At 44.0% G+C, this 24,117-nt stretch overlaps 1 long non-coding RNA gene across 1 annotated transcript in view; it reads right to left on the bottom strand.

Moving 5' to 3' along the window:
* The window catches only part of LOC110469085 (uncharacterized), a 43,721-nt gene extending 22,358 nt beyond the window's left edge, over positions 1-21,363 (bottom strand). The window contains exons 1-4 of the long non-coding RNA XR_004147992.2: positions 21,288-21,363; positions 20,118-20,310; positions 2,111-2,247; positions 564-652 (exon numbers count right to left, since the gene is read on the bottom strand). This is a non-coding gene — a long non-coding RNA (uncharacterized LOC110469085). The remainder of the gene's footprint in view (positions 1-563; positions 653-2,110; positions 2,248-20,117; positions 20,311-21,287) is intronic.
* Between the last annotated feature and the right edge of the window lie 2,754 nt (positions 21,364-24,117).

Below are 24,117 nucleotides of genomic sequence, written 5' to 3'. Positions count from 1 at the left end.
AGTAACAAATTGATGCCTTTGCATCTCTTCCTGATTTACAGTGTACCAGTGAGCATTTCACTGCAGACAACAGATTATCAGCAGCCTGAAGTGCACAACACAAATGACCCCAAGACAGACAATTTCAAAGAAAAATGCATTCAGATGTGTGCTTGCATGGGAACGAGAGAGATCCAGGACACTGCTAATTATACCAGCTGAGGGAGAAGTGAAGGGTGGTGCCCAGGATATGCCGAGTTCCAGTCCTGTCTCCAAGAATAACTCAAGCTGTGGTTTTAGGTCTCCTTTCCTCCCTTCCTCAGCTGGCAGTGGGGTTTAACAACATGCCCCAATACACATTACATATGGTGCCACAAGGACTGAAAACAACAAATGGTCTGGATGACCACCAGTATCTCACATGTGGGACAGCCTCTCATACCATAGAAAGGTTCTGCCTTCTATGAGCAATGTGGCTTTACAATGGTATCTCGCAGGCAGAGGGTGAGTTGCAAATCATGATTCCATGCAAGGAAAAAGTGACTCTGAAGAGAAAAATTTTGATCTAAGAGACTGGTACAGACCTGACGCTTGCAGGTCCTCAGCTCAGCTGCTGCTATTTCTCTGAAGCTGACTGACATCAGACTTCACATCTGGAGGAATCTTTTCTGAACTGGAAGAGAAAGAGAAGAGTGTTACTGATTTTCCTTCTCTGGCCACTAATACCCCAATTCTGCCCAGATTTACAGGTGAGGCAGCACTGGCTTTGCAGAGCCTAGCAGGTACTGCTCTCCTGAACATGAAGGCACACTGAAAAGCCAGCCCAAAAGCCACCCCCATCTTCAAGATGCCACCAGAAACTTAGTAGAGCTAAATAATCCCAAATGGAATTTCTTTTCCACCCTCTGCACTTTGATTATTAAGACAAGGTACGTGGGGCTTGTTGGCCACACAGCTTCCCTACACAGACATGTAGGGAGGTGAAGGAAACAGCACTGTGGAGAGAGATGAATCAGCCCAGTGACTTGGGGCTACTTGTCTCCTTTTCACCGTGTGGGAAACCAGTGTCTGGCCCAGCAACCTGAGCACTCCTGTTTTCCAAGCCAGTGGCTTCAGGGAGCATCATGGAGGTGACATTCTGGGCCTTCCAGGGGTTGGGGAAATCAATATTGGCAATGTGAAAGACACTTGTTGACAGTCATAAAAATGGGGTTTTATCAGTGGAGGAGACAAGAGGGAAAAGAGGTAGTTATAAATGGCCGGGTATAAAAACCAAAATAAATATATAAAAAACATACCAAAAAATCCAACCAACCACCACCAAAATCAAAAATAAAGACAAAAAGATAAAAAAAAAAGACAAACCAAAAAAAATTCTGATAACAAACCAAAAGACCCAGTCAACCCTCAAAATTCCCAATGCGTTATTTGTTTGGCTGCATTTTCCACAAAGCCCAATGAAGGAGAGTGAAGAAAGCAACTGTTTGACACCCAGAGCTGCTTTGCTTTGCTTTGAAAAATATGAACTTAACAATGAAGAGTTGGGATTCCATAGGGTTGTTTATGTATGGAATACAGGCAAATGCATACGATTATGTAGAAGTGTGTCTGTGTGTAATGCGGCATTAGCACCAATTCTTACAGCCTTATGAAATGATATATTAAAAAGAAAGAGATGAAGAAAGGAAAAGCAAGCTAGATTTTTCTCCCCTCTTTTTACAAAGATGATGCAGTTTACAGAAGCATAGTCCTTTTTTAGGAAGAATTCTAAATGCATCATTCAAATATTGTTTGAGCTGAATACATGATATACATATCATGAATACATATAATCACAGCACGGTCTTTTGTGGAAGCTCTGAAAATAGCAGTGGAAAAAGCTGACCATGAGTTTCCATCTAAGGATTTGCATTTGGTTAACATGTGTGAACCGACCCCATTCATCCCATCCTCAATGGGAACTCTCCTGCTGCTCCAAATGGCCAAGCTGAAAAGTTTGGTCTGGACAGCAGGGGAAGAAATTGGGGAACTCCATTCTGCTGAAAAACACTTATGGGTTATGTACCATAGCAGCTAATGCATTGCAAACTGCTGGCAAAGTATGTGGCAAGTTACCTGATGTGTAAGTTACCTGATGGTTTTCCTAACCTTCTTCCACCAGTCCCTCAAGGCAGAAAAGCTTAAGATCACTGAGAAGGCTCAAACTTCCTCCAGTCCAGTCTTGCAGGAATGTAGCATAGTTTCTCTCACTTCTCCCACTGCAGAGTGCTGAGAAAAAAAAAAAAAAAAAAAAAAAAAAAAAAAAAAAAAAAGAGATAAATCAGAGAAAAAAGGGCAATTAGGTGGGTAAGCTTCAGAATCTCCACAGCCCCTCTCTGCTCAACTGGGAGGAGGGAAGGTCTGTGCTGAGGGTGTCCGGAGGTCAGAGGGTACATCCCTGCCCCCTGAAAAACCTGTGGAAGCAAGGGAAGTTGGAGGATGTGGGAAGGGTGGCAGGGAAGGCTGAGTGCTCTAAGTAGCATGTTTCCTAGGAAACCTTCAACAGCAAATATCACATTAGTCCTGCCTTGTGGCCCAGCTCATGTGATGTCAAGAACAATTTCTCACAACTCAGCTCAGAAGGTTAGCAAGACTTGGTGAAATGTTCAGTGACTCTGGCTGGGCTTCCCAGCTGGGAACACAATGAGAGACTGAGAGTGTATGCATAGTTTTGGAGCTTTCTGACAAATTCCTAACCAAACATTTTATTATTTTTATTCAACCCTTATGGTGTGTTTCCTTCACAGGTTTGCAGTCTCACCCAGTTGCTGTGCTTATTCTCAAGGAACTTCATTTAGCAACACAAAGTAAAGAAAAATGGAAAAACCAGGAATCTCATGGAAAGCCTTGGAACACTTAGATCAACGTTCAGCTTTTGCACTGATTATAAAAGCTCCATCATAGACTTCTGGCATTACAAAACTTCATTTACAACTATCCTTTCTAATTTCTGTCAGCTGCAGCCCAAAAATATCCATAGTCTAGCAGATTTAACAAAAAAAGACATAAGATCTGGCAACTAAACTCAGATATGAGATGTATTCCAGCCTCTGATGGGGTTCCCAGCAGTGCCTTGGGCTGGGACTCAACACCTTGGGCTGGGTCTGAGGGCAGAGACACAGAGTTTTGGCTCTCAAGGCGGCACAACACTCTGAGGGTGAGTATTTGGGGGGCTGTGTGGTACCACAGAGCTCCCCACAACATCTCTGATATGCACAGTCCATGTCTCTCTTCCCTGATTTCCTGCAAACCAGCCCAACTGGAAGGTGACTGCAGTGTACTGTAGAGGGAAAGTCCCACACTGCTGCCACTCCTGCTATCTCTGCATTTGTGACTTCAGTGGCAGCGGACTTCTAAGTTTTGAAGAGAAAAGGTCTAAAACTGAAAATAATCTTCCTCTGGTGACACACTTCATCTCATACTTAGTAAAATATAAAGACCTCTTTAATAGAAAGTAATATATTTAAACGAATTAAAAATAGCCCCACTAATTTCTTTTTAATCATAAGCTAACTTAGGTGTTTGACCTCTTTATTTCCTTTTGCTGCTTCTCATCTTCAGTGATTTGAGCCCTCACATCTAGAGAGGTTTTTTTTTCCATTTTTTTTTCCTTTCCAGGGAAATAAGCGATGAATACAAAAAGAACAAGGCTGCTTGAGGTACCTAAGAAACACAAGCACTGAAATAGACCTATCACTCTATTTCATCTCATTTTAGGTACAGGAGGCCTGATGGATCAGCTATTCCTCCAGGAAAGCCAGGATTAACGGGGTCAGGTCAGCAGTGTGAGAATGCCTTTAACAGTAGTGTGGGAACACAGGGCTCCCTTATTAACACGTTAATGTACTGAACCTGAAGCTCATTTTAACGAGATGGAGACAGTGGAGTCCTCCCCCATCAGCCCAAACCTGTGCCCTCAGAGCTGCTTGATCCACCAAGTGACAAATCTCCTGGAAATCTCATAAACCAGGGCAAGTGCTACATTAGGATTTACTGACCACTGCAAAGGTTTCTCTGAAGATCCAAAAGCAGAGGTTTAAGCAAGACAGCAAAGGCTGGGGTTACAGCAGGTGAAAACACACCACAAGTCCCTTATCCCGCAAGCTGCTCTGCCCACACACAGCCCTCACACTGGGACATGGCACCTGCCCATCCCCAAACCCCTCATCCCACAGCCCCAAAGGCTGTCTGGCCCCAGTTTATTTGTGCTTTTCTCTTGTTTTGGCTGTTCTCCCTGGCCTCGAGCATTTCCACCCTTGCCTCAAGATGGTGACACCGCTGTGAGGGCTGTGAGGCACGTGCCGTCCTGGGGAAAGGGGCCCGAGAAACAGCCATTTGCTAAATTATACAAAATTATCTACTCAATAATAATAATAATAATACTATGAACAACATAATTAAAATTTTAAAAGCTGTTTCCCCTCAGTATCAAATTTGGTGTTCTGATTTATCCCAGCTGACAAAACTACGGTGCTTTTTTTCTCCCCACACTGTCTCCTGCCCTTGCACACACCTGTCGTATCACCCAAATGTGTAAATGTTTGTGGGTTTTTAAAGTTAATTCTGTCCCAGAGCAGTAACAGATCTTATAACACTCTCAGGAATGCTTCTTGTACATTAAGGACCTAAACAAAGCAAGATTTGAACTCTGGTCAAGCATAAATAACCAGATCACCATCACCTGAGAAACCTGGATAAACGTTCCCTCTTTCTTCCCAGCTCCCAGTCATGAAAAGCAACACCTCATGGGAGGTGCAGATGGAGCTTTTGGGGTCCCCACCATGTTATCACCTGCTAAAGGCCAGGGTGGGAATGCAAAGAGCCCAATTAATACCAATGCAGAACAAAATAATATCTCAGTATCTTATAGATAAATGATTTGGAAAGAAATATGTTCTTACCATGAGGAAAGATCTATAACTCACTGTTAGCCCTTCATCACCAGGAGGAAATATACTGCGACTTACACCAATCCATTATCTGTTCTTATTTTCCTCGGTACAGGTATTTATCTCTCTGGCTCACTCTTTATCAACACAGCCACCCATGATCACCCAAGCCACCCTCCCACTCGGGTGGGAGTCTGTGCTCTTCTCTGACCAGCCAGAATAAGGAGACACCTTGTTTTCACATCCTCCATGGCATCTTTCCCTGTCTGCAGCTGAAACCCTGGCCTCACATGATGCCATTTTGGTGTAATGGGACACTGGGTGGTTAAAATCCACATGGCATTGGTCAAGGCACTGTAAATCTCAACATGAGGGATTGGAGCTGAGCTTTCCCCCAAGCCTGTGCATGTCCCAGCCCAAGGTTTTAGGTCAGGCATATTTTGAATTCCAGCTTGTTAAGAGTTACTGGCTCATGCACCCATCGCCCCTACAGCTGCCAGAGAGGATCTAGGGCTGCTTCCAGCCCTTGCCTCAATGGTTTCCAATCTAATATGGGGATAAGGATTTGCAGGTGCATTTCTCCACAAGGGCAGTAACCCATTGACTCTGCATTTCTTTCCCAGAAGTGCTGAGACCCCTCCATGTATAGTACATGTGCCTGATGAAACACAAATCTGTAGGTTTTTGAAGTAAGACCAAATGTCAGCGTTGATAGTCATTCATTCATTCATTCATTCATGGAAAAAGATACATGGAATTCATCCTGCACAGGTGTGAAAGCTTAATTTTTTTCCAAGGCACATTACATGCTGCAGCCAGCAACTGGCTGCCCAGCTTGGGATATCTGTCCCGTGCAGAAGATTCCCCTATAACATCAGCCTGCAAGAAAGCTTCCAAGCGGGAAGGTGTCTGATTTTTAGTCTGGCACTGGGATAGTACTACTAATAATAAAAGGAGCAAGCCTTTTCTGCAATAGCCTGGAAAGAGTTTGTCAAAATTCAGGGGTTTGAATAAAAATAGCTGCATGTCCACATTTTTTAGTTTCTCTTGGAAACTTTAAAAAAAGTAAAATATTTTTTGATAGCTTTACCCTGCACTGCCCAGCCACATTAAGCCACAGTAAACAACATTCTTATGGTTGTCATAACATTTTGCCCTGTGTTGCTTGTGACTCGAATAATCTATTAAGATACGTGAAGTGTGAAGAGCTGCCTTCCTGTCTCCAAGTTCCTGCAACCTCCTGTAACAACCCCGTGCAATTCCTGCTGGAGTGGTGCAGGAAGAACTCCCTGCCACTGCCAGAGCTGACCAGAGGGCCCAGGATAGCAACTCTGGATGGGCTTGGCCCCAGCTATCGGGGCTGTGGGGATCAGCCTTCCTCCCGCTGTGCTCCCCCTCCTCCTCCCCATCCCAGCCTGTCATCAATCTCACTAAAATGACAGCAGACAAATGTTAGCCTTTGCAAAGATCAGATGAAATCTATGGCTTTAGGGCTGCTCACCGAGGAGCGGGGCAGGCTGCACCAGACACGGGCACCAGCAGTCACCTCCTCTGCATTAACCCGCTCAAATCACTTTGGCAGCCATCACAGTCATCTTCCACGGGCAATCCAAGTGCTCAGATAGATTTTGACAAACTTTAATGCTTCAGCCTCTCCATAGAGTTGGGGTTTTGGTATTTTTTTATAGCAATATTGCTCATTCAAATCTTTTTTTTGAAGGGGGAGCCTTTTGAGGTATGTTTGGGGTGATTTTAGAAGCCACTCCACCAGCAGCTCAGGAGTGCACAGAATTGGGGTTTATTTATAATTAGTACTACACTTGTCCCTCTCATGCTCTGTAACCTGAATTCTGCTAGCCAAGGGGAAGGGAGGGAGAAAAAAAGAAAAAAAAAAAAGATTACTCCATGGCATAAATATGCTGTATGTGCCCTTGTCTCATGCAATTTCTTTACATCGATGTGCAGGAATATTTATCCCCAGTAGAAATGTTTAACTAATCTGGTAAATGTCAAGCCATATGGTGTACATTGTAAGGATTTCATCAGGCCTTTTTAACTCTTTGTGAAGGTCTCTCCCTCTTTCCCTCTGCTTACTCCCTCCCTCCTTTTTTTCCAGTTTTTTTCCACTCCTTTTTTTTTTTTTTTTTTTTCCCTGCCCTGCCAGAGTCTACGAGGAAGGAGATAGAGCAGGCGGTGTTATTACCCACAGTTAGATCAGGGATGTGATGTTCAAGGTGTACAGTAACAAGCAGTATTAACCAGAAGAGCAGCTCATGAGGCACATTTTTGCTGGGCGAAGAATGTAATTTTTATCAGCAGTGACCTGCAGAAGATCACTAACACTTTTTTTAAAACAAACTGTCCACCCCAACAATGCACAAAATTCCCAGGGGCTACCACATCTCTTATCGCTTCCTTTGAATAATCAAGTCTTTACAACAAATAAACTGCAGTTTTGCAGCACTTTCAAGTAGGAAGTGTTTCTGCACTGTAACTATCTGTTGTATCTCCCACAAAGATAGAGTGCAATTTACAATAAACAATATCAAAAAAGAATAAACCGTTATGTTCATGCCAATCCTTATTCATGGTTTTATAACAAGACATATCTGTTTTCTTCCTATAAATCTTGACTCTATTTTTAGAGTTTGCAAATAATGACTCCAGTCTTTGGCTGCCTGCCACTTCTGTGAAAAACTAGAATAGCCACAGTGCAAGACTATAATATTAAAGAAAAAAAAAAAAAAAAAAAAAAAAACCAAGAAGAAGAAAAAGGAAAAGGGAAAAACAAAAAGAGAGGGATTCTTGCTGAACTCTGTGTATTTGCTACCAGGACAGACCTGTTCACGATCGTGATAAGATGATGCAAATCTGCAGAATGTGTCAGGGAAAAGCAGGAGCAGCATTGAAATTTGGCTGAACTTCAACACCTATTTCTGCATTCTTTTGCCTAAACCAAGTTGCTTGTACCCGCAGGGGCCCTTTGCTGCATCACAGGCAGATGCTCACACCCAGCAAGGCATGAGCCAGCCCGGGCTGCTCTGCTGGGCACCACTGCTGCCTTCCCCTCTTAGCAGCCACCAAACCTGCTTTTAACATCTCTGATGGCAGGGAATTACAGAGCACTTCTTGCTATGGTTCAGCTCAGGAATGAAAAAAAAACAAAAAACAGGAGAAGCTGCCACCTTCAGCCATGGCCTCCGGACATTTTAGAGCCCTGTCAGGCTAGGGAGGGGGAGCTGCAGGTCAAGGAAAGGATAAGATCTGAGTGGCTGGGAATGTGGAGGGAGAAAGAGGAATGTAATGAAGGAGGTAGAGAGGGAAAAGCAGGGAAATGACAGCATTCAGATAAATTTAGCTCTGAATCCAAACTTCAGGGGGAGGGGAGGCGTTTCCTGCCCCAAACCTCTGAACTTTCTAAGATTCTCCCATATCGTGAGTGATTTACCTGTAAAAAGAACTGCAAAGGCAGGGGGGAAAAAAGAGGAGAAAATTGAAATAAACAGTTCTCTGTTCTTTAAACAATCTTTCCATCCTACTCCTTCAGGGTCAAATGTTCAGGCACAAGGATGCAAACAAAAAAAAAAAAAAAAAAAAAGGAAAGTAATAAAGGAAAATCACTTTTATAAAGAGGATCTTTACACAAGTGCATTAGCCCCAATTTTCAACAGTGTAACAACAGTATATCAGCTGTTAACACAAAGCGCCCTCCCCACATACCTGCCAGTTCCCTAACTCCAAAATACTTATTGGTACATTATTGGAAATTTAACATTTCATCATTATTAAGGACATTATTAAGGTGAGTAATAGTACAATAGATACCAGCATAGTTATCTGAGCTTTGTTGTGTGTGTTTTGGGGGAAAAAAAAAAAAAAGAGGAAAGGCTAAGTTGTAAACACACACACACACAAAAAAAAACAAAAAACCAAAAAACCAAATTATTAATTAATAATTAATCAGAAGCATCAGCCCAAGACATTTGCTGTGAAAGTCATCAGATGCATGTAGCTATTAGCCATGTATGTATTTTTTTTTAAATTTCTCACACTAACGTGTTTCTAATAGCAGCACTATCTGGCTGTATAGACAGCTTTTGCCTGAGCAGCCTCTCAGCATTCAGGAAGTTGTTGACAAAGACTCCTGCAATAGCCTGTCTGATTTTGTGTTATTTCCTTTAATTGAACCAATAAGACCTGCACTCCTGCACTCCTGACCTTTGCCCATAAGGCTAATTTGGGATTAGAGTAGTCTGCAAGAAAGAAATGGGAACTGAATTTTTAAAGCACAGAAACATTTCTATAAGTAATAGAAAATAAGGATCAATTTTAGCCCCAAACCACTCTGCTCTTAAAGAGATCTGTGAAAGGACTTTGAGGAGACAATACAGTCTCTTAATTTCAGAAAAGCTGGAATCACTCTGCTTTGTCTTTGTACTGCATGTTTTACGCCTTATAATAAAGATGATGCTCATGACTTTGAGTCCTTGGTGCCTTAACAGTCACCCAGTAGGACATTCACAAGTCTCTTGGGAAAAGTTACACAAGAGCATAAAATATGTCATGCCAGATAAATGATTCTTTGTGGTTCTTATATTATTCTGGTCTGGTCCTGAAGGCTGCGATACTTAAGCCCTGTGCAGTGCCAGGGAATGAATGAGACAAGAGACAGGCTCCGCAGCTCTAAAGAGACCAAAAAAAAAAAAAAAAAAGAAAAAAAACACAAACAAACAAACAAAAAAAAAACTCCAAACAAACAAAAAACACACACAACAACAAGGTGACAAACATTAATAATTAGTCAGAAGCAACAGCCTAAGACTTTTACTGTGAAAGCTAGCAGCTGTCCTGAATCCATACTCCCTAACAGAGGAAAAGAAGAAGCTGAAGACCAGTTAAGTTAACTTCACTGGCCTTCTGCAGTGCTGCATGCAGAAAATTCCTGTTCCAAGCCACAATAACATATTTCCCTCAGCTGCAATGCTGGAATGGGGCTGCTCATGCTGTGCTATACAAGGACACCCACAAGCTGGGGGGGAACACTTCAAGCAGCAGGTAAAAGACCCAACAGTTGCTGCTGCAACATGGATTTAAATGCTGTTCCCTCTATTTACACATGTAGATATTGTAGTGCTGCTATGCAAACAGTCCTCTGTGGACTTTTGCTAGTGGATTTTATTATAACACATTCCTGACTGTGAATGGCACCTTTCCTCTGCAATATCTGCTGCCGTGCCCTTTGTGTTTTACCTCCTGACTTCTCTTCTGGTTTTGTTACTTTTCTTGCTGGCAGCATTTAAAAAGTAGGAAATGAACTTTCCCTTCCCTTCTCTAAGCGATGCTTGCGGTATGAGAGCTGCGGTTGCATTGTATTCCCTGAACTTTGCAGCCACTGGAAACACGAGCACTATGTCAACTTGTTCCTGCCTTTGCGAGAGAATTCAAGGTCAAGCTGACCAGGGAACCCTCGTATTTAAGCAGATGGAGTCAGTGCTGGTGTGCAGCACCGACAGCGCCTCTAGGAGAGATGTTAACCCTGCGCTGGCCTGGCTAGCAGCGCCCGTGCCGGGCTCTCGGAGCGCTGCGCCGCTGCTGCCGTCAGTGGGAGCCGGACACGCCGCACATGGCTCGGGGCCCAAACAAGTGTCCCCTAACCGGGATGTGTGCCGCGCACGGGAGGCCCCCAAGGGGTTAATACATGCCATTCCCGAGTTCAGTGAAGGGACAGGCAGAGCCGAACAGCGGGAATTTCAGGATGTTAATAGCCTCTTCTCTTCCGATTGGCCCAGAACGAATGCAGGGTACAGTAAATTGTCCTTGTCAGCTTAGCTCACATGATGATATGCTTTATTTCTAGACATGCCTTGAATCTGTCCCTTGAATTTATGTTCAGAAAATAAACACTTCCAGACGGCAATAAAGCATTCAGTTGTGGCTGGCTGTTGCTCAGTCTCAAGCCGACCAAAGCCATTTACCTCGGAGTTTCTTGAGCCTGCAAAGCTTTGGGTCCCTCAGTTCCTGCTCACGTTAGCAAGTGTCCCGGGTTCGACCCTTCCAAACCCTTGGGTTTCAGAGGATGTCCAAGTGAAGCTCCAGAGAGTTTCACTTGGCTTCCATGAACCATCCTGAAAGATGAAATCATGTCACCTCATTCACACACAGAGACCCTCCTATCTTTTGTGTCAGGCAACATTGAGAGGAAAGAAAATAAAAGAATTAATGGCAGCAAGTTGCAAAATAAAGGTATCGATGATTCAGGATATTAATTTCTTACCATTAAAATTAAACAGCTGTTCCATTTGTGCCTGATGTGGTTAAGGAAACAATTGGTGGCTGGCTGATTTACTGATTAGGAAGGTTGCATGCAGTAATCTCTCCAGGTGTTTCTGAGAAATGCCCAAACAGAGCTGCAGTGTTTGTTTGCAACCAGTAATTTCATGGCCATCCCTTCCCTCAATAACACCAGTTTATAACTGCATAGTTACAGTATAGGGGAGTTTGGCAAAAATCAATGGTAAATGCACATAGGAGACAACAAAAGAGCAGTACAAATACAGAAAGCCTCGTTACAGCTTTAGTTTATTAGAGGTGTGTGGATATTAAAATGCTTTCTTCAACCCAAAGGCAATAGAACAAAAAACACTAGGTTATATCCACCACTTTTAGGGTTGAGCAGACAGCACTCAAATATTATACGTGGAAGAAGCTGGGAGAGCCCCATGCATAGGTGGGTTTCATTTTTCTCCTGTTTGACATGACACAGAATTTCTGCTCAAGTCTATTCCTTCTGAAAAAGCCCCCACAGAGGAGCCCATGTGGGGCCAGAAGCAGCTCGTAGGTCATCTGAATGTGCCTGATAGTGAAATAATTTGATAAGAAGTCTGGAGACCTGCAGGGGTACTGCTCTGTTCTAGATTATAAACTCATTAGGAGATAAGGATGCAAAAATAGGAATACTCCAGGTATCAGGTGGAGCTGGAGTAAATTCCCATGGATGGCTGGTTGGTAGAAACAGCTGCCTGCTACAGGGCCAGGCTGGCCATGAAAGAGGGTGAGCACGTAGGGGTGGTTCTCTCTCCCACCCTCAAGTGGGGACCTGGGGCAGGGGGGGATGGCCAAGGGACCTAACATGGAGATCAGAACAGAGGCTGGTGGGGGGGACATTCATTGGGCCACTTTCCAGCAAGACACACACTGGAAATTGTCTGAGCAGAGGATAACCAGCACCAGGCCAGATGCCTCCTATGCAGCAGGGGTGCAGAAAACATCCCTTGGGGCTTGTTCATCCCTGGGTGTTCAAAAGGTTTTTCAGTTTCATGGGAAGCCAAAGGGCAATTACACTTGACACCCACCCCCTTTCCTTTTCTCTGGCTATCTTGCTTTCTGTTCCTCACTGGCTCTCATTCCCATCCTTCCTTTCCTCTTCTCTTCCCTTGATCCCATTCAGAGACTCCAAAGGACTAATTCAGCACAGCACGGACAGAGATAAGTTAAAACAATGAGGAGATTTGCAATTAGGGACAGTTTGAAGGATTGGGAATTGTGCATGTTTCACAGTCATCTCTTGGTGATGGGAACTTTATCTTCAGGAGATAGAGTCCTTCCCTAGCTGCCACAGCCTCACCCTCCTGCACCAAGTGAAATTCCAGGTTTTAACTAAGGTGCTGCTGTATTTCAAACATTATCCCACTGGGGAAAAAAAAGAAGTTAAAAATGTACGGTGTACTTTGACTGATTATCAATGGCATACATGCCTTTAAAATCCTTTGTTAATGAGGTATCCTTATTACCATAATCAAACATACTTAGAAACTTGTCACAGATAAGCAGAATTCCTTACATTCTTTGCTCTGCACTTTCCTTTGGCATTTCTTCCCCACCCCCCTCTGAAGCTTCTGAAGGTTAAGGACCGGTAGTGCTGGAAATTGAAGCCCTCTGTTTACCCCCACAAGCAAAGGAACAGTCAAAGCTTCCTTGCTCTGCTTCAGCAATGACCCCGACGGTGACCTGAGGAGACCACCCTCCTGAGAGAGGAAAGGTCACCCAGCCTCACACAGGACCTGCTCGGGGCATCCTCTGCAGACACAGCCAGGGACAGATTGCAAATCATCCAAACTCTGCCAAATTATGTGTGAAGGTTTTGTAATGCAGACTACTGTCCACCAGGGATTAAATTAAGAACATCAAACCCAACACAGAAAGAATTTCATTTTATCCTTAAATTCGACTTGCAGTGTTTTATTTAATGCTTCTTATCAGCCCTCATGTCCCAAAACATCTCGCCACCAGAAAATACTTTAATAAATTGGGCAATTTGTGCAGAGGGCCATACAAATGTAGCATGAAAGACTCCTGCTTCTAATTTGTTCATACAGAACATGGACTCAGGCAGCCTTTCCTATTCATTCCAGAAACCATCTCTTCTGCCTGTATTTACAGAGTACCTGTCTAAATAGCACAAAAACTTGATTTAAATGTGAGTGGTCTGACATGAATCAAGTGATTGATAATTAGAGCAAAGTTAGAAATATACTCAGCTCAGACAGGAGAGTGTGCACATCACTACAACATGTCAGCATCCATTCCTAGACTGGACCATTTCATGTGGAATTGCAATCCACAGCAGCACTTTTCATAAATTTGACTTCTTGTTACATAAATATACATCTTATTACTTGGGCTTGTTGGGTTTTTTTTTTAACCTATGAGAAAAAGTTTCTGCTTTACTGTAGCCTTCAAGATGCAGATTTGCTTATTTTTGGATTTAAGAAAGTTGTTGAGCACTAAAAACCTGAAATAAGTCAAGTTATGAATCCTGAGGTCCGCTCCAGTTCCTTTACTGCAAAACCACACCGATTTCCCTGCAACTGCTTCCTCTGAGTTAAAAAAACAAATCTCCAAAAGCCCACAAGAAAAGAAAAAAAACAAAGCAAAATTTGGGGCTGGTAGATAGGAAAGTTCAAGCTTCTGAATATATGAAAATTTGATTCCTAGACTTAACAGAATATTTGTAATCAGAGCCTAAGTGTGTCAAGTAAGTAGAACAAAATAAGAAAATAGAATATTGATCCTATATATATATAAATAAATGTATATATATATAGATATTTTATATTAAGCAGTAACATTCCAATTCTCCAACTAGTAGGACTCTGTTAAACTCATTCACCAGGATGAGCACTTTCACTTTGGAGGCTGAATATCAGTAAATGTGTGAAGAGAAGCCACTGAAAACACACGTGTGTTCCTTTGGAAAGTGAAACAAGAGCTCCTACCATGTGCTGTTATGCCATTAAAACTCGTGATACTTACATCACTTTCTGTATTGGTAAATTATGGCAGCTCATGACCTAGCAAGGCAGTAAAAATCCTGTAATTTCAGATGGCATAGGGGGCCCAATCCTGTTGTGGAGCTCTCATCCCTAGCGTGGCTTGAGACAGAGCAGCCAAAACTCTCATGAAAGGCTGCATGGATTGGGGCTTATTATCCAACAAAGTACTTGGCTGCAACGCTGCCTGTTAAAAAGTCAGCATTTGCCAGGAGTTACCACACAATTATGGGATGGCTGCAGAATCTTCAGAATTACAGGGATGACTGTAGTATCTCCGACAAGGCAGTGTGGGAACTGCAGGTTAATGGTATCTCTTAATGGCAATGGCTGTAATGTAGGTTAATGGGATCATAATTTCTTTTCCCTGGGAGAATTTGTGAATGCTTCTATTCATTGCCATTATTTTTAGCAACAAATGAAGGATGCTATTCCAACCTGGAGATGTTTGCAGCAGGAGGTTTCTTTTTAGTGAAGAGCCTGTTCAACTATCTGAAACCAAGCCCAGGACGATAGTTTCAGGAGTGGTGAGGAAGGCTCAGACTGGAACTGTTTTGCCTTGGTGTGTTTGGTGCTGCCCACTTTCCAGAGAGCCCCTCTCTTGAGCTCATCCCACAGTATGCCCTGACTGTGGTCGTGGTGGAAGACTCCAACACTGCCCATTGAGCTAAGCCCAAATCCTGTATGCCCTGAAACCCACCATGTGGGACATCATGAGGGTTACAAAACCCTTTTTGGCTTATGGATGAAGTTTATTGGTGATCTGGAGGCAGATCTTCCCAGCCACGTCCCTGTCCCTGCTTGTCCCCATGCTGCCTGCTCCATCCTGTCCTTCAAGCCTTGCTGCTGAGGATGCTGGAGGGCATGGGCTGTTTGTCCCTAGGAAAACCAAACTTTGCTGACAAGGCACGCCTGGCTGCCAGCTAAGGAGAGGTGGGGTGGGGGGAAGAGAGGAAAAGCCTTTCTTGTGCAGCACCCAGGCCCTAGCTGGGCAACTGGAAAGGGCAAGGGGATGATGGTTCTGCTGTAGAGAGGCACTGCACCCTCCCAGTGCAGCTTCCCAGGTGGGTTTGACAGGCCCTGGCGAGCAGGGCAGCACCACAAACACTCCTTAGAGGGAATCCTGCACACCCTTTAGTCCTTTTCCTTGGTCTTTCCTCATGTCCCCGTGGTCTGTGCCCCTGGCAGGCAGTGGGGCTTTGCTGGGGTGTTGATCTCCCATCTCTGATGCCGCCGTGACCCCCCTGAGCGAGCGGACGAGCACCATGTCAGGGCTCGTCAGGGCCAAGTTCAAGGGCACAGGCTGGTACAGACATATAAACAAGGGAATGGTATGTAAGCAATAAAGACATAAAGGTTAGGATCAGGGCTAGCAGTACAATAAACAGCTGTGATAACCCGGTTTGTTTATAGATAAAGAATTTACTGTAAAACCTGCAACGTGCAGGATATTTTTTTTAACACTTTAAGGGATGTATGCTTTTAGATTCTCTTTCATTTCTTGTACTGTGCACTAAGTAAATGTCACGAAATAGCCCTTTTTACTTCTGCTTTCTTTTAAATTAAGCCCAGGAAACACACATGTATCACATTAGCTGGAAATCTTTCCCTTCAAAAATCCCTCCAAAGAAGCCAACACTTTCCACAGGAGTTTAAGACTGCTGCTATAAGAAATGCAGATAGCCTAGCCCTTAAGACTTTCCTAATAAAACACCCATGTTTCAGGCAAGGAATATCCCTTTACACACCATGTTTCTAATTTACTATTAACACACATAAATACAGTGAGCACAATTTCACCAGAGTTTTTGTAATTTTGCACAGTGTCTGTTTTGCCAACTTTTACTTTTAAGATATATTTCAGAGTGTAGCCAAGCGTTTTGCAAAATTGCCACGGTGCTTCTTAGGTGTCCTGTGAGGCTCCTATCAGAAGTACCATATATTGTACTGCAGCTATTGATCCAAATGGCTACATTTCTAAAGCAGAAAATGATTGTGTGGTGAAAGCAGTGCAGAGGTGCAGTAAAATGCCCTCAAGTATATAAAGACATAAAGATTAAAAGTCACCCTGCAGGTTCCCTTTAACTCCTCCAAATCCACTGTGTAATGTGTTCTTTTAGGATAAATCAAAAACTTTGTACAAATTAACATGACAGGTGCCAGTGTTCATAAAGAAGGTGGTTTCTCACCATCAGGAGGCTCCAGGAAAGTTTACTTTGCTTTAAATACATGCAAAAGCTGTTAATTAAATTCCCAGAGGTCCAAAGAACGTCTGAATAACTAGAAGGCAAAATAACACCCCAAAATTTGTCAGCCAGAACACGTATTCAGGATAAGAAATTGAGTCTTCAGTACACAGGATGCCCTAGAGTGTTAATACCAACAATTTTCAGTTCTGCGGTTAGTCTTCGATAAAGTTTAGATGATCTTAAAAAGAAAACACGTAGGTGGAGTCTGTCATGGGCGCTTTCTCCTCCACAACACTAAAGTGGAAAGAGGGTGAGCATGGCACCAAAGTGCCTTTTCTAAACTGCAGAATACACTTTTCAACCGCTTTTAGCAACACATTTGTTACAAAGGCCTTGTAAAAGCATTTGACTGTGGGACAAGTGTATTTGCCCTTGCTTTCACATTCATCCTTGGGATACTTTTTGGTGCCAGCCAGCTTCAAGACCTTTAACCTTCCCCTGGTGACACCTAAAAGCCTGTTGCAGGTGACAGAGCGGGCTCCCAACACCCCTGAACACCACAATCAAGCTCAGACCATGAGCAGGGTTCTTCAGTTCCTCTTTAGCCTAATTAATAAATAACAGCAGCTTACCAATAAGCTGTATAATTTAATGCCTGCCCTGAGCCAGGTTCTTCTTTGTCCTGCTTCTGCTTCCACCACGCTCAGCAGATAAACACTCAAGGTGAAATATTTCCCCTAATCAAGCTGATGGTCAAATTGTCCAGGATCATAAGGGAACTCATAGATCCTAAACAGATTAATCTTTGAAGAAAGGAACCTTTCAGTTACTGGCTCCTAGCTGCTCCTGTACGCAAATAAGGTATTTTCAGGAGCTTGTACTTCAGGATCTCTGTCACTGAAATAATCAGTTGATCAAAACATCCATATGAGTAAAATTCTGGCCCTCTCTAGCTCTGGTCAAAAGACAAATGGATGAAAAGGCATTTCTAATGCAAACCCCTATCACGTCTGGAGCCTTTCCCCTGCACAATTATCCAGCCTGGATTATTCCTCCAGGACTGTGACTGATTTACACACTACAAGAGTGCATCTCATCTGGGAAACGAGTACAGCTTTTTAATTATTCTCTGCAGCACAGTATCATCTGCTGGGTTTCAGTCAGAGCTGCTGCACTTGGGGCTGCACATTGCAGGGGGACAGGATGGGACCCACCCAAATTGCTTCCCCCCACCTTGGGAAGTTGGGCAGAGAGATAACACAAGGCTGCAGTGAGATGGCAAACAATGAGCAGTTGTAGCACCCTGCCTTGCCTGCCCTCTTCAAGGGCTCAGAGGAGCTCCAAGGGAGTCTCAAGGAGGAAGATTGTTTTCAGTGTTGTGCACAATGAAAGCCTGATGGTGCTGGCCAAAATTATTACTTGAAAGCATAAATAAAAGGATGGCATTTCAGGAAAGGCTCTGACAAGAACGGCAAGGGTTCTTGTGTGGTGTGGGGTGTGATAGCACAGAGGCAGTGGGTGGAGGTGACAGGAGATGGCATAGAGGCTGTGACAGATTTAGTTGCTCTGGATCCAGAGCCAGGCAGAGGAGGAAGGGATCCCACTGCCTGCTGGGGTGGAAGGGAACAGGACAGTGTGGAAGCACAGTGTGGGCCATCCACCTCCAAACACCCACAACAAAACCATCCATCACAGGAACAGCAAGGAGTGGTAATGAGGAATTAGGATCTGCAAGAGGGTAGACCCCTACAACTGCACAGAATCACAGGATGGTTTGGGTTGGAAGGGACCTTAAAGCTCATCCAATTCCTCCCTTTGCCATGGGCAGGGACACCTTCTACTAGACCAGCTTGCTCAGAGCTCCATCTGACCTGACCTTGAACACTTCCAGGGATGGGGCATCTGCAGCTTCTCTGGGCAGCCTGTGCTAGGGCCTCACCACCCTCACAATAAAGAAGTTTTTCTTACTATACTAGTCTAAGCCTACTCTCGTCCAGTTAAAAGCCATTCTCCCTTGTCCTGTCACTACATGCTCTTGTAAAAATTCTTTCTCCTCCTCTCTTCCCTTCAGGTGCCTAAGCACCTTCAGCAGCACCAAGGAAAAAAACAACAACAAAACCCTGCAAGGTTAATCCTAATTCATTTCCCAAGGCCCCAGTCACTACTGATGCATCTGCCTTGTGCAGGAAGGTGTTTGAAACGGGGCAGCATATCCATGTCCTTCCCACCTGGCCGCCCATACCCCAGCATCCCTGGACTGTGTGAGAACAAGCACAGAGGACTCAGGCTGGCTGGACAAGACACCTCTAGGTCCAAGCTCCGGCAGCTGCTTTCATCCTGCACATCTCTCTGAGAAAGCCACTGCTGGAAGGGACCCTCGCTGGCCACAGGAGACATCATTAGAGCCATGAGCTGGCCTTCAAACCATGGGGCTTGCACTTAGAATAAATGAAGAAATGTAAGAAGGAAGAACAAAAAAGAATAGACACCCTGCTCAGACAGGTAATGTGGGGAGGAGTCACACATATGTTGGGGGCTGCCCTGCATTTTCCTTTTGAAACTGGCAACCTCAGTTCTTGCATGACAATTATCCATGTGTCCGGATTTATGAGCTTCCTTGCCCAGCCAATAAAACCGGGAGGGAAATATAGAGATGTCCATAAATGACATATTTTCATGCTTTGTGCAACCCATCCCTGCAAAGCACTTTTGAGCAGCTAAACAATTTACATCTAATAGCAAAGTGTTTTTTAATCAGTCAGATCAATTTGTGAAGAATTGGTACATTAGGTATAGCCATATAGCAGAGATCCTTATAGCAAAGGTTTAGAAGTAATTGCTCCCTGACCCACTGAACACTGTATTACTATAGAAGTTTGTATTCTATTAAGAGTTAATAAGTGACCAAAATCTAGACTAATACACTGTCAGGGTTCATTATCATTACAGGTTCTTGCTATTTTTCCAGTGCCTTTGCTCTGCCATTCTTGCTACGTATGGAAAACCTATATCAAGATGGTTGTCATGGCAATGGAAAGATTTGCATGTGTCTTATCCATCTATTTAAATACCTTCTTATGGTTTATAACTGCCATAATACATCCCTCCAGCCCTGCTCATTGCTAATTTAGAGCCAGCCCAGTGTGTCTGAGGTCAGCAATACCATCGGAAGCATGTTGTCTAGACAACTCCAGAGCCACTGTCCATGGGATAATAGTTTTATGCAAATAAAAAAGTACAATGGTGACACTCTCATCCATGAACTGCACGATCTGCTGGGGCTGGACTGAGTCTACCATCACGTGCCCAGAAAGGGCATTTTCTGCCATGCCATCACTGGTTTGTTGGTCTTTTTGGGTAACAGCTTCCTTTGGTCAGGCCTGGAGCTACTTTGGGATGAGGCCAGTGCCGTAAGATGAGGCGCAGCAAAAATCTGCTCTGAGAATTAAAGAAAACCTGCCAAATCAAACCACTCATCAAAACTATTCATTTGTAGAAGGGTGGATGAAAGCTCCCTTTGCACCCAGGCCATGAGTCCTCAATAAACATTTTGAGTTGATACCAAGGGCCTTTTGGAAGGGTATTACATTTTAAAAACAACTCAATAAAGATTCCAATGGGTTGGACTAAAATGATCGAAAACTTTCTACCTGCCACAAATCTAAGCTCTTATTTTCTTCATGTCTTTGTACCTCAGATATTTCCATCAAAACACACTGGGTTGAGTGTTCCTTAGGAAGATCATGTGGAAGATGTGGAAATGTTTTGCAGACAGAGCAGAAACTGCTGGCCATCCACAGAGAGAGTGATACCTCCATCACTTTGCTCCCCTCTTTTATCTTTTTCTCCTTCAGGAGTTCATACTTTGCTGCTACATCCAAATGGCTGAAAAAAAAAAAAAAAATAACGCATGGCTAAGTGTGGCTGATACTGCATAAATCTGTAATGCACACAAGGCAGTATGAAAACACTGAACATGGCAACAACAACCACCACCATGAAAGGCTATCTCTGAAATCCAAAACCCCAGACTCCTCATTCCTCTTTGACCTCCCTGACTCAGGGGTTGTGGTTTTTCAGGATGTCCACAGATTAAAATCACTTTTTCAAGTACTCCAAGATCTACTAACGATTTATTTTCCAGCAAATTGTACACTGCTGGTACCAGAGATTAATAATAATAATATCAGAAATGTTTAATAATTTGATAATTGATTGATTTGTTGCCACTATTTGCATCGCTTGACCACACTTACAGATTAAAAATGCATTTCTCCTCGAGATAATTGATATTTATATTCACAGTGTGAGGAAATGCCACCTATTCCTGCAGCAGTAAATCAAGAACCATTTACCTTGCCAATACAGTTAGACAATGTTTACATGCAGGGCTACATTCATTGTTTGACTAATCCGTGAGGGGTAGATTTTCTATTGCATTTCAATAGCTCCTCTACTTCAGACTGTTGTGAACTTTCTAAAGATGTGTTTTCACTGATAATAGCAGATCTTGGAGTGCAGTAATCTGGAATTGAAGTTTCAGTGACAGATTTACTCAACAAACATTTTGCATTAGGCATTACTGCAAACATTATTTTATATCTGCGCGTGTATAAATATTTTACACGTACACATGGAGCTGACAAAAGCTTCGGAAGATGATTTCTGCAATTTAGCCAATGAAGGATTTCAAGTCAAGCATCAGTGTCCGAGTGTTCTTCATAATGGATTTCACAGTAGATGACCTGACAGCTAATCTCTTGATCTGAGCTGATCCAAACAAACAGCCGCCAAAGGGTCCCCTGCTTTCACATGCCACGGCTGCAAGCCCACGCCGCCAATGTCCAGAGGTCCAGACTGACCTCCTCACCCCCCGTCTGGGAAACATTCCTCCTCCCAGCGGCTCATTCTTGCCGACAAACAGAGCAGGACCAGTGGGCACTTGCTGAAAAGAGACAAGAGAGGGGCCGTGAATGAAGCGTGTCTGGTACAACAATGCCAGACAATGTCTGTGAATGGGATTGCAAACCGTGCTCCTGTTAGAGGGGCTGCCAGCAGCTTCACTGCCCCCTCTCCTCCTCCTCTGCTCCCCTTTCAGAAACACATCAGACCCAAAGACACACCAAAGGGGTGGACAAAGTCACTAGGTGCTGTGTTTCAGAGGGGGAGTCCAATGGCTACATAATTTCTCCATGTGCCACCTGCCCCATGTGCCACTAAAACTGGTGGCAAGGACAAAACCAGAAATTTGAGTGCAAGACCACTCTGGGATGGGCCAGATTTGGCCTCCAGACCTGGCTCTTTTAGAAGCACCACAAGGCACCACTAATGAGGCGTGGGGTTCAGACCTGGTTTAAGTTGTGGGTTTTGGAGAAAAACAAAGCAAAAAAGAAACCACTTACCCACACTGTGACATTTTGCTCCCATCTAGCTTATAGTGAAGACGATGGCTTCACAGAGAACATAAGATAAAAGCATAACACGTTAAAGGTTTTAAACTCGTCTCACTTCTGCTTAACCAAATCCTGAGTAACTTTTCCAAAACCAGGAGAGAGTGTCCAAATTTTACTGGTGAGGGCCAGTATGCAGCCCAAAGCGCAGAAGGAGTTTGGAAAGTACTTGGGCCTAAATATTGTCACTTTTACCCTGAGAAGATATAAAGTTTCATTGGAATTATTCCCAATTGGAAAATTTGGAAAATGTCCAACTTCCGTTGGAAAATTTGACTTAAAATTAAATATACTTTCTACTTCTAGTGCTTATTACCAGTACCGATTTGAATTAAAATTAAATATATTTTCTACTTCTAGTACCTTTGCCAATACTGATCAGAAGCAACCATTATGTCTACAGGACGAGCCTTACCTTCTAGTCCACAGTCTTGCAAAAAGGAACTAAAAGGAAATTATGGATCTGCCATATGAAACAGCAAGTGCCATATGAAAACCTCTTCCCAAGATGCTCCATAAGCCTCAGAAAGGCTATTCTAGGTATTGAATCATAACCTAGGAAGCTACAGTTGGGAAACCCACAGTATATTCATCAGTAATTTGGGATTTCTCCTCTTGGGAGCCCACCAGTAATTCTAGCTCTACATCTGCAAATGTCCTTTGGGATGGGAGCAACTGGGTCAAGGCTGAGACTGTGAATCTTAGTAATACACAAAAACATCCTTCAAAGACTGGGAGCTTTCAGGATCAAAGACGCCCCATCTGACTGATGTATCCATCTATGTCTCTCTGTCTTCAGAGCTCTGCATGGGTCAATCTACAAAATAAAACTTCCTGCCCATATTTTAGATCATTTCCCAAAAGCATATTTGGGATGTGAATGTCCAAGCTGACCTGTCCAGACCTATATCAGCAGCTAATTTAAGCCAGCTAAAAAACAATGGGTGGTCACAGCAGGATGAGGGGCACCAGCACCATCTGCAAGAGCAGCCTCAAGAGCAAGTTTGTTCTACTTGGGCCAAGCTGTAAGAAGAGACTAAATTCCGTCCCTACTAAATTCTGTTCTGGTGTAAGCAGGGCTCCCAGAGCTATCACAAAAGCCACAGTTTGCTGGGAAGGCAGCCTGACAGCTCAGGAGAAAAAAACAATCCAGCAGCAGCCCCAGCTGCTTCCCGCAAAGCAAACAGACAGGAAAACCCCGCACAACCGGCTATGGGGCGAGCCCTGGCCACAGGGTCCCCGTAGGGCTGGTGTCACCGCGGGCCCTCCCTGGGCACCGCAGCTGGGTGGGAGCAGCCGTGTCCGGCTGAGCCCCTCTGCCAGAGCGTCCCCAGGAAGGGGGGCAGCTGGGGGTGAGATAAAGCAGATCTAGGCGGTTTTATCTTACACAGGGGGCTGACCCCAGGAGCAAGAAAGCGTAAAGGTGGTTTAAAAAAACACAGTTCTTTTGTTGTTGTTGGTTTGTGGAGGTTGCCCCCCTGCCCCCTTTCCGAACATCTGGGCCTCTCCTGGAGGGTGTGCCGTGGGCAGAGCAGAGCCTCTGGCCCAGAGCCTGCAATGCCCAGAGGAGAGCCTGTGCTTATGACAGATAAAAGCAATGGAGCAGGGGGAAGTGGGAGGTTAAAACAATAAGGAGAAATTTTTATTTTAAAATGCATGCTCCTATCTGTTTAGTATAAATATTTTAGTTGTATGGAGGGATTTTAAACACCCATGGGAGCTTGATTTGCAGTTAAATTCAGTGAGATTTAGGTGCATCAGTCTGGGAGTGTGCCAGTTAGGACAGAACTAACACTCTTCCTATGGGTTTGCAGCCACAAAATCAGTGGTGACTTCCAAAGCTCAGCATCCCAGGGACAAAGTGACCTCCCTTCTCCTTGCAAACTCGGCCCTGGCCAGCTGCTCCCCCCTGCCCTGGAGGCAAGGCAGGAAAGGAGGGAGGGGAAGAGCCTTCCTCTTCTCCCAGGGCTCATAACCAGCTAAGTTTTTGTCTCGTTATGCCTTTTAACACAAGTAAATCCAAATAACTGGGCAGTAATGAATTATAAATGGAACAAAAATGAATATACTATTAATACTACTCCCAGAAGGGGATAAAAGGGATCAGCAGCTTTATCCCATGGTGCAGCTGAGAACTGACAGGCAGGCTGGGCTGACATTCAGAGGCCACTCTCTTTTCATGTGGGAAAATAAAATCCCTGGTGAAGGCGAGGCAATATTTCCCCCACTCCTGCGGACCCGC

Source organism: Lonchura striata, chromosome 3, assembly GCF_046129695.1.
Source record: "Lonchura striata isolate bLonStr1 chromosome 3, bLonStr1.mat, whole genome shotgun sequence".
Classification (NCBI taxonomy): domain Eukaryota; kingdom Metazoa; phylum Chordata; class Aves; order Passeriformes; family Estrildidae; genus Lonchura; species Lonchura striata.
Note: the sequence above shows the minus strand (reverse complement) of the source record. Positions and strands in the feature narration are given on the sequence as shown.